The 9,938-nt window shown below is 43.0% G+C and overlaps 1 non-coding gene across 1 annotated transcript; it reads left to right on the forward strand.

Moving 5' to 3' along the window:
- The first annotated feature begins 7,321 nt into the window (after positions 1 to 7,321).
- TRNAG-GCC (transfer RNA glycine (anticodon GCC)) lies at positions 7,322 to 7,392 on the forward strand. Its single transcript has one exon. It is a non-coding gene; the product is annotated as a tRNA-Gly (tRNA).
- Positions 7,393 to 9,938: the final 2,546 nt, after the last annotated feature.

Consider the following 9,938-nt stretch of genomic DNA (forward strand, 5'->3'; position numbering starts at 1 on the left):
TTGGGCCGCAATAATGACTGTTAATTGTGATCCAGAGTTTTATTTGTAAATGTTCATGTGCGACCCCAAGCGACAATGCCAGGTGCATACTTCGAAGACGGGCGGACCCAGACAATTGACTGTCGCCTCCCTCCGCCCACAGACCCCCTATCCGAGGAGACAAGACGCTCCCCTCCTCTCCCCCCCCCCCCAGCTCCGGGTCTGGTGACCTTGTCCGAAGGGTCACGAGAGGACAGTCGGGTCTCTTTATTTGAAGAAGTGGGGGGTGGGGCACTCCCTCGGGTCTAGTCGCCGTGCAAATGAGTGGCAGTACGTAAGCGAACATATCCCCCGGGGACTCGGGGGGGGGGGGGGCATGAGAGAGAGACAGAAAGAGCCCTGCCCCTTCATCGTCCCTCTAGCCCTATATGTCGCGCGACCCTTTACTGTGGCCACCTGCGGGTTTTTGCGAAGTGGTAAACGTCTCGAGTGAAATCAAACTGGTATCGGTTTACTCCGAATTTCCGTTGGCGCCGATCTATTTATTAATCATTCCCTGGGCAACGCAATGAGAGTGGAGGCGTAATATTTAATTTTAAATACAATACGTATAAAGGCCTACATGTGGAATATGAAAAATAAACAGGGAAAGAAAGCGGGAGATGACGCCGAAGGAAAACTAGCATTTCAAACTAAATTTATGCGCGGTATTAGGAAGTAGTTATGGTCAATTCACAGCAATCTCATCATATATTGTATTAGCAAAACCATTAACGCAGTTATCAGCTATCGCTTTGATGGTTGAGAATATACTGGGCGCCTGTGTTTCGCCGATTTCACCCAATACTAAGACCAACGGCATGTGATATCCTTCAAATCATTGTAATAAGTGGGGCCAGATCCTTTCCCTGTGCCGCCAATGGTTTCCTAGGAAATTCTGATACACGAAAAATCATTCAGCTCGGGTGAAGCCGAAGCGTGTCGTGGAATCGAACCCGTGCCCCCCAAATACCCCTGCCACACACCCTAGCGGTGGCTTGCAGGGTACATAATTTTATGCACAAAAGAATGAAAAAAATAGCTAGGCGTTACCCTCACTCGCAATCTCTCCTGGGTGAAAAACATACGGGTAATATGTGGACGAGCTAATAAATAATAAGGATTTATGTGAAGAGTACTGGGGGAATGTGAGGGAGAGGTCAAAGAGAAATGTTACATGTCGTTGGTTAGGCCTCGTTGAGAATATGCTACTAGAATATAGGATCTTTAGCAAGTCCATTTGATTGCAGAATTAGGTCGCGTGCAGCGTAGAGGAGCTAGATTTGAAAAATGTAGTTATGATAAACTTAGTAGCTTATCCAAAATTATTAGATAAACTAGGTTGGGAATCACTCATGGAGCGAAGGTTAAATTACTACAGATTGAAACTCTTGAATAAATTAGAAGGACGTCTCTTTAGCAATGATCTGGAAAATGTATTATTACCCCCATCGTTCTAAGCTGGGATAGATTGTGTCAATAAAATTAGAGAGATTAAGTTTAGAACAGATAGATTTAATAACTCATTTTTACCTCGAACGATAAGGGATCAGAATTACATTGCCCGACCGCGGTAGGCCCATGTTCGGGTAAAAAATCGCCTTGTGTGTATTCACCCCCTGCCACACACCCTAGCTTGGTGGCTTGCAGGGTATATTCATAGATAAAAATAAAATAAAGGTCAGTAGCCTTACGCTCTACCCTTGGACTATAATGTGCCTTGATTTGATATTACATCAAACGTATAAGTAAAATTCATAGAAAAGGGAAAATCGACATTAGAGCAGTAAAGAGAACATTTAAGGCAAGTAGCAAGCTTAATATCCCGCAAACATTAATAATATATTTTAAGCAAGAATAGAACGATTATCAATCACTTCAGGAAAAATAAAATAAGGTAAATATATCGACGAAAAATAACGTTTAACTGCCAGAATTATGTTCTTTGTTCATTTACTCGATTTTGTGTTTTTCTTTACTCGGTTTTTTTCAGTTGTTTATCGGTTTGGGGCTTTGTTTGGGGCGTGGGGGGATCGCTGGGATCCGATAACCGGAATGCCGTGACATGGAGCTGCCCTCCGAATGAGATGCTCTTGAATAAACGTCGAATGCTCTGCCCCTGTTACTCGGCGAGGGAGGGTTTTGACTCGCCGAGATTTGGAAGGTGTGCCCAAGAAGAGAAGAGGGCGGGGAAGGCGGGGGGGGGACCAGGGACGCCCCCCCCCTGCTCCCCTGTTAGATGGTTGCCTAACCATCGACTGACCCCGAACACAATGCAGCGCTCTGTTTCGACGATGCTGCTGCCCCCTCGTACCAGTCGGCTCCTCGGTCAATGACCCCTCCCCCCCCCCTCTCCCCCCCTCTCTCCCCTTCGTTGACATTCGCTTCGTTTGAACCAACCGGTCTGACCACCCGTAGGTCGGTGGCGCCCCCTTTACCCCACCCACCTCGCCGCTGCCCCTCCCCCCTCCTCCCGCCTCCTTATCCTTGACCTCTCGGACTAAGTTGTAGTTAAAGCTTATCAAGCGGAGACACTCGTCTCTCTCTCTTTCTCTCCCCCTTAGCCTCTCCTTCTTCATATACTATCTGTCTGCCGGTGCACATATGTACGTACTCAGCCCAATCGGTCGTGTTTACAAATGTACCCACCAGCACGTACCGTGCTCGCATTTACGTACGCTCGCTCATTCATCAGTCCTTCGATCCAGCGCCTCGGGCGGCCGACCGTCCGTCCGCGTGTCCATCCGTCCCGGCGCCAACCCTCTCTCCACTTAGGCGCCCCTCCCGTAGACACTCACTCCACACGCAGTCGGTCCCCGCCACTCGAAAATAAAATACACCTTCGGTATGAAACGAACCTCTTTGCCAGGCGACACGGGAAATGCTCTTTATTTTGTCCACATATCAGGACGAGAAAGACCAAAAAAAAATTGTTTCTCTTTACCTCGGATCTCCCGGGTAGCGAGTAAGAGTGATTTCGCATTTTGGAGAACAAAGTGTTCTCTGAATAAGACATTGTTATAATATTTCACCTTTCCTCTTCGTATAACACTTCTCTATCCGTCGTATTTCGTTGGGTTTAAATATGTAGCGGAGGGAGCGAATTGGATTTTAAAGGAGTCTAAAACTTACGCCGAGGCTAGGAGGGTTTGATAAAAACCTGGCACCTTTTGCCATCCAAGCCGCAATAGCACAAGCCTTAAGGAAATCTATTTGATTTTTATTTAAAATAATATAATGCTAATACAGTAAATGGCAAATAAGGATGTAAAATCCCTTTAAAAAATTAGTCCAAGAGTATGTCTCCCAGAGGTATTGAAACTCGAGCGCACATGATGAAATATTTGATATTGAGTACTTGTTCGTTCATCCTTCAGAAACACCCACGTTGAAGATGATTTAATGTATTTCCCAATTCATATTACTTTAAATCTATATAACATCCCGCAAGTGTTGTTGAAAATGTATTATTACCCCCATCGTACTACGATAGGCGAGATCATGCTAGTAAAATGAGAGGTATTGAGTGTAGAAAAAATAGATATAAGATGTAATTTTTTCCACGAACGATAAGGGATATGAATAGCATTTTCCGACCGTGCTAGGGTCATATTCGGGTCAAAATTAGCTGTTGTGTAATGACACCCTCTGCCTCACCCCCTTCCAGGGTACTTAAATATCTAAATACCTGAGCCGCCGCAAGGGTGAGTGGCGGGAGGTGTTAGAGCGCCAGTCAGCTGTACACAAACACGAGTTAATACATGCGTTTGAAGATATATTTACTTATTTACAAACACACACATGCACACATTATATATAACTTCCGGTTTCTTTGTTTTATTTTAAATAGTGGAGCAGTTTCTCCATTAATAAAACCCTTTTTATTACTTGGGTCTAATTTCTCTCAGTTACATCCATGACAACAATGTCAACAAATAACGATTTCAAAATAAACAAGATGGTGCGTTTCAGCATCGGTATTGTCTATGTACACTACAATAATTGGTGAGTAATGACCTCATTCATTAAAATTTGGTTGGTAAATTAACATTTTTCGGTCTCTTGGATGCGATATTGTTTATGATAGTGCATCGTGTTTTATAGATAGGGACGAAATAGTACTTGAATCCGTTGGTGACGATATTTACCTCCCTTGGGGATCACAATTGTCGAGCCCAACGATTTGATTTAGCGCCATAATAATTCCTTCTTCTGCCGCGAGTGGACGCTGGTGCCCCGCACCTACCTGATTGCCTTGCATGCTATCCACGTGACTCAACGATCTCCCAACTTGAGTCCACAAACGTACCCACCCGTCAGTCTTACTCCCTTCCCGTAACAATTTTGCGCGAACCTCGTGGATTTCCCTAGAATATTTTCCAATTCCTCAACTAACGTTTTCTCCGAAGCATCCAAAGTCATTGCTGCACATCCCAAAAACTTTATTGACTAAATTGCAGTGACGCATCTCTCTTACAAATTCCTCAAACGCGTTTAATGAAACAAAAATCTCATAAAGCATTCTCATATATTATTCCGAAGTGCCACACCCTTATTTCTCGATTTCTTGGCTGGAATAGGCGTTTATTTGGCACGTTGAGCATGAAATTCATATTTTCATGTTAGGAAGCTTCAGTTAGAAAGCTCCATCTAAACACATCGCATTTCTTAGTTCAGTTCACCGTCCAAGTATACGCCATACCTTCAATGAAAGTATGAAGGATTTTGATATTCAAGAATTGAGGTTCACGAAATTGATCGGTGGCAGTGTTTTTCATTTCGCACGCAAAATTTTGCACGGAGTAGGATGTACAGGGTTCGTCCGGAAAATAAGTGTACTGAGCTCAGGAAAAAAAATTTATTACACTTTTACATATCTTAAGCTAATATTCCTCAAAATAGGACCCTTGTGAGTCGATACACTTGTTCCAGCGGCGTTCCCATTCCTGGAACGCTCCCGCGAAGGCATCATCGGGAACCCCTCGAAGACACGTCGTCACGGCCTCTTTGACGGCGTCCAAAGTCCCGTATCGCGTTCTTTTCAAACTCCTCTTTATCTTCGGAAAACAGAAGGAAGTCCGGTGGTGCCAAGTCCGGGCTGTAGGGCGGGTGCGGCAGCGTTGCCACGCCGTGCTTGGCCAAGAAGTCCGACACGACAAGCGCGGTGTGAGACGGCGCATTGTCGTGATGCAGCCGCCAGATGTTTTTGATCGCTGGCCGGACGCGGGCGACTCGTTTTCGAAGCCTGTCGAGCACTTGGACGTAAACTGCAGCATTTACAGTTTGTCGTTCAGGTACAAATTCGTAGTGGACGACTCCCCTTTTGTCAAAAAAGACAATGAGCATCGCCTTGATCCGAGATTTGCTCATGCGAGCTTTCTTTTGACGGGGTGATGATGGGGTGTGCCACTCCGCACTTTGTCTCTTCGACTCCGGGTCGTACTCAAAGATCCACGTCTCGTCACCCGAAACAACGTTCTCTAAAAAATGTGGATCATTTTTGCAGTGATCCGCAAGTTGTGTCGCGATTTCCAAACAATTGAGTCTTTGATCATCACTGAGCACTTTCGGCACCAACTTTGCACAAATTTTTCGCATCTGTAATCGCTCCCTAATAATCTCGTGCACTATTATTTTTGGCACATTACAATGCTCTGCTATCATCCGAACACTAAGACGACGATCAAAGTTCAGTACATCGCGAACATTTCGCACATTTTCGTCGGTGAGTGTCGTTGATGGGCGTCCAGGCCGTGGTTCGTCGTCGACCTCTTCTCTGCCCTCCACGAACATCTTGTGCCACCGAAAGATCATGTTTCTGGACATGGCTGACTCCCCGTAAGCCTGGTTAATCATACCGACAGTTTCGGTAGACGATTTCCCAAGCTTTAGCGCAAATTTGATGGAATAACGCTGCTCCAAAAACTTCGGCATCGCGTTCCGTGACGTGGGTCGAAGCGTGGAGGTTCGCGATAACAGAGCTCCTCACTACACCACAGCTCAGAGCCGACTGCCTTTTTCAGCGTCGCTTGCCAACATATCTCCCTCCAATCGCAGCCCGTCAGAGCGGTGCTGTGCGCGCCTGGAGCGGCGGGAAAAAATCAGTACACTTATTTTCCGGACGAACCCTGTACATTTCTTCGAGATAATTAGACAGGAGGAACATACTTGAGCCGCTGTTGAAGCGTAAAACTAACTGGCTGTGGGGTGATGAGGCGCTGAGGGAGAGTTAGACAAATTACCCTTTCAATCCAAAGGCCTTCGTCATGACCATTGCTGTGTCTTCAGTCGAATAATTGAAATGATTTTCGACTTGGCTTCGTGAAACAGCTATATGATTTAAAAGAACTCAAAAATGTTTTCTTACGTGGAATCAACTTTAAATAATATATTTATGTTTTTAAATGGGAGCAACATAATATTGAATTCTTTTTATACCCTAAGTCACGATAGAACTTTTAAGACTAAAGAGAATTTTAAGTGAATGAATGAAAAACGATAGATACCGATCACCATTGTCTCTGTGAGCTCTTTTATTGAGGGAAAACCGACATTTCATTTTTTAAGGTCGTAAAGAGCCTTAATAAACCGTTATCTTAATTCGTATTCTGCCAACCGGTCTCTAAAGTTATCGCAGAACCATGTTATCCATGATAACACTTCAACATTGGCTTATTTTATCCATTGAGGGAGTGGTAATGAACGATTTATGTGTGCTATTTAATCCTTGATCTATTATTTGGCTATAAAACGAACGGGTCAAGTAACAGGAAAATATCACCCGTAAAAAGTAGGTTTTAAGTACTCCAGAGAATATTTTAAGCTCTTGTGCGTAGTGCAAGGTACACATTTATTATAATGATGAACGAGATTAACCCTTTTACAAAGATAAAGAGAAAAGAAAATTTTACTTCAACACTTATGAAGATCATTATCGCTATGGTAAAATCACGTAAAGGTACATGCTCGTAGTTGTGAAGTAGGGTAAAATATAGAATCGAAGTCTAATTTTTATAACATGCATGAAGAACATTTTCAAATGGTATACTTGCACACATATATACACAAACATATATATGTGTGTGTCTATATATATATATATATATATATATATATATGTATGTATGTATGTATGTATGTATATATATACATATACACACACGTATGTTTATACACACACAATTTTATAATATATATTTATATGTATGTGTGTATATATACTATTAATACCCTGCTGTTTAAAACGCGGTCCTCAGCGATAACAAACGTTGTGTTTTACTGAAACATTAGTTATTAACTAGAAGCATCGGTGGTTCAGTGGTAGAATGCTCGCCTGCCACGCGGGCGGCCCGGGTTCGATTCCCGGCCGATGCAATTTTTTTCTCAATTTTCTTATTGGTTTTTTTTGTAAGTTTGGAATAGCCCCTTTCTCACGCATTCAGTGTGCCATTCCTACTTGTGTGATGGCTATCAACTTTGCCGGTGAATTCTTTTTAGGGAATTAGGAGTGTGTAGAACGGGTAAGTTCATGCTTTATGCACGGTTAATGCATTGGAGCTCCCTCTTGTCGGTACGAAAACGAAGCGATGGTCACACTAATTCGGAATTTCGTATTTCACGAGGCGATTAAACAGTCGCCCCGATCTCCATCTCCGTACTCCTCTCCGAGTAGATTTCGTCAACTAACTCGGAGTTTAGTCCTGCTTGCCATGTCATTATAAATTCTACCCTTAAGACGCCCTACGGTGTCTTAAGAGGAGATGAAGCACCCTAGGGTGTCTTGTCGCTTCTTTTTCAGGTTCACCCGATTACTTACCCCGAATTACTGATGTATTATTGGCCATTTTCCCCCTTGCGAATAGTGAAAGAATACTTTTAGTTACTGGCCAAGCCCTCTGATAAAGGATCTTTTAGGTTACTTGTTGAAGTGAGAAAATTTAAGAATTTCGCCTCCAATCCCATTACCTTAATAGCATAGCGATGCCCCAGCATATTAATTTGTTACAGAAATTGTCCCGAATTGTGCCGCTCAAATATGTATTCTATGCATCTTGCTGAATGCCAATGCACTCCGTATCTTTTCGGCAGAGGTCACTGACAAATATAACCCTGGTATCCGTGAGAGTTAAAAGTTATAGACTTCATCGAGACATGGACCCCTGTCCGTCAAGGTATCGCTTACTAAATATGCATCATTCCACATTTAAATATAGCATATGATATAAAAATAACATATTAAAAGAAATTTTACCCTTAAAAATAATTTTAAAATATTCCCTAAATCCCCATTTTTATGTCCCCATTTTTATCCCCAAGCACTCATATATTTTTATCCCCAAGCACTCATATATTTTTAAATACAATCAAATATAATGATAAGTACTTCATTTAAAACAACCCACGTCCCGGCTGCGAGGCAATAAAAGCACGTGATTAGCAAGATTTTCCGAATGCCATTTCCAAAAGAGCAATCAGATAATATTATGAATATTAATAGGACCTTATTATGTCTCAATTGTCATTCATTGCAATTAACATTGTTTTCCCTGTGAACATAGTACTTGAGTTACACCTAAACTTCAGGATAATTGCGTTCCTTTCACACAGATATTTACTATGAGGAGTACGGAATTGGTCCATGATAATGTACTTCCACCTATCTAGTTTACCTTCTGAAATGCCAAATATACCCTGCATTTTATATTGGAAAGTGCACTACACCCCTTAATATTAGAATCAATAACCACCGGACCTCATGCAAGAATTATTCCCTGATTTGGATGCTCCCAATCCCAAAAAACACCTCTGAGCACAACACACCCTTGGGGTAATAATAATTGCTCCTGGTAGGGTCACCCATGGTCGAAGGTTAGGAGCCAGACGAAAGGTAGTCCACGCAGCGTCTGTTCCTCAGTGAGGCGGCTGCAATGGCGTCTGACCCCAGTGAGGCGGCCAGTCAGTGATGGTGTCACGTTAAAAACACTATTGAGGAAGGAAACGGGAAACCAACTTAATTATTATTCCCAATGATGGACAATATAGATTATATGAGCCCAAAGAAACCAAGGATCACGGATGAGATGATTACAAAGATGGATGAGAGAAGAATAGGGAAGGATGTAAACACAGAGCTAGGCAGAAGGAAGTACAAAGAATTGAATAATAAATTGAGACGGGTAACAAGCAAAAGCAAAAGTAGCATGGTGGACGACGCAGTTCGATGATTTGGAAAGGGTGCAGAGGAAGGGTGAAATTGGTGCGCAATACGGTAAGGTTAAATCACTATTAGGAAGTAAGAAGGGCAGATCTGTGCTAACAGTCAGAGATAAGTCTGTTAAGATAATAGTTGACACAGAAAAGATCCAAAAGAGATGTAAGGTATATATAGAAGAACTGTATGATATAAAACTTAGGCCAACAAGTAGTAGTATTTAGGGGAGGCGACCGACAGCTGAGGTCATTTGCGCTATAGGGGATGGACAGGAAGGGTGGAGAGAAACCCGGCGTCGGCATTAGCCTACTCTTAACGAAAGGCGCTAAGGGGGCCGCAGCTTAAGGTCCCATCCGACAGACGGCGTACTCAGTCAAAGTGCCTTCCACAAAGCACCTCAAGTAGGGATCGAGATACCTCTGATTCCTCTGATCGAGATACCTCTGATATTTTCCAGTTATTTTGAGTAAAATATTCTAAGAATTTGCGATTTTTATCGTCTGTGGCAGTGATCGGACGTCCGCTGCGTGTTTCTTCAACAATTATGGTTTTTCCAGGCTCGCAACCACGAAATTTTACTACCCATCCATTTACAGCTGCCTTATCAACAGCATCGTCACCTTAAACAGCCTTTTAACAACGATGAATTTCAGTAGGAGTTACTTTTTAAGTCAAGCTGTTTAACTCGCGTTGGCATAGCACTAGAACA

Source organism: Hetaerina americana, unplaced genomic scaffold (genome assembly GCF_022747635.1).
Source record: "Hetaerina americana unplaced genomic scaffold, ioHetAmer1.1.p SCAF_7, whole genome shotgun sequence".
NCBI lineage: Eukaryota > Metazoa > Arthropoda > Insecta > Odonata > Calopterygidae > Hetaerina > Hetaerina americana.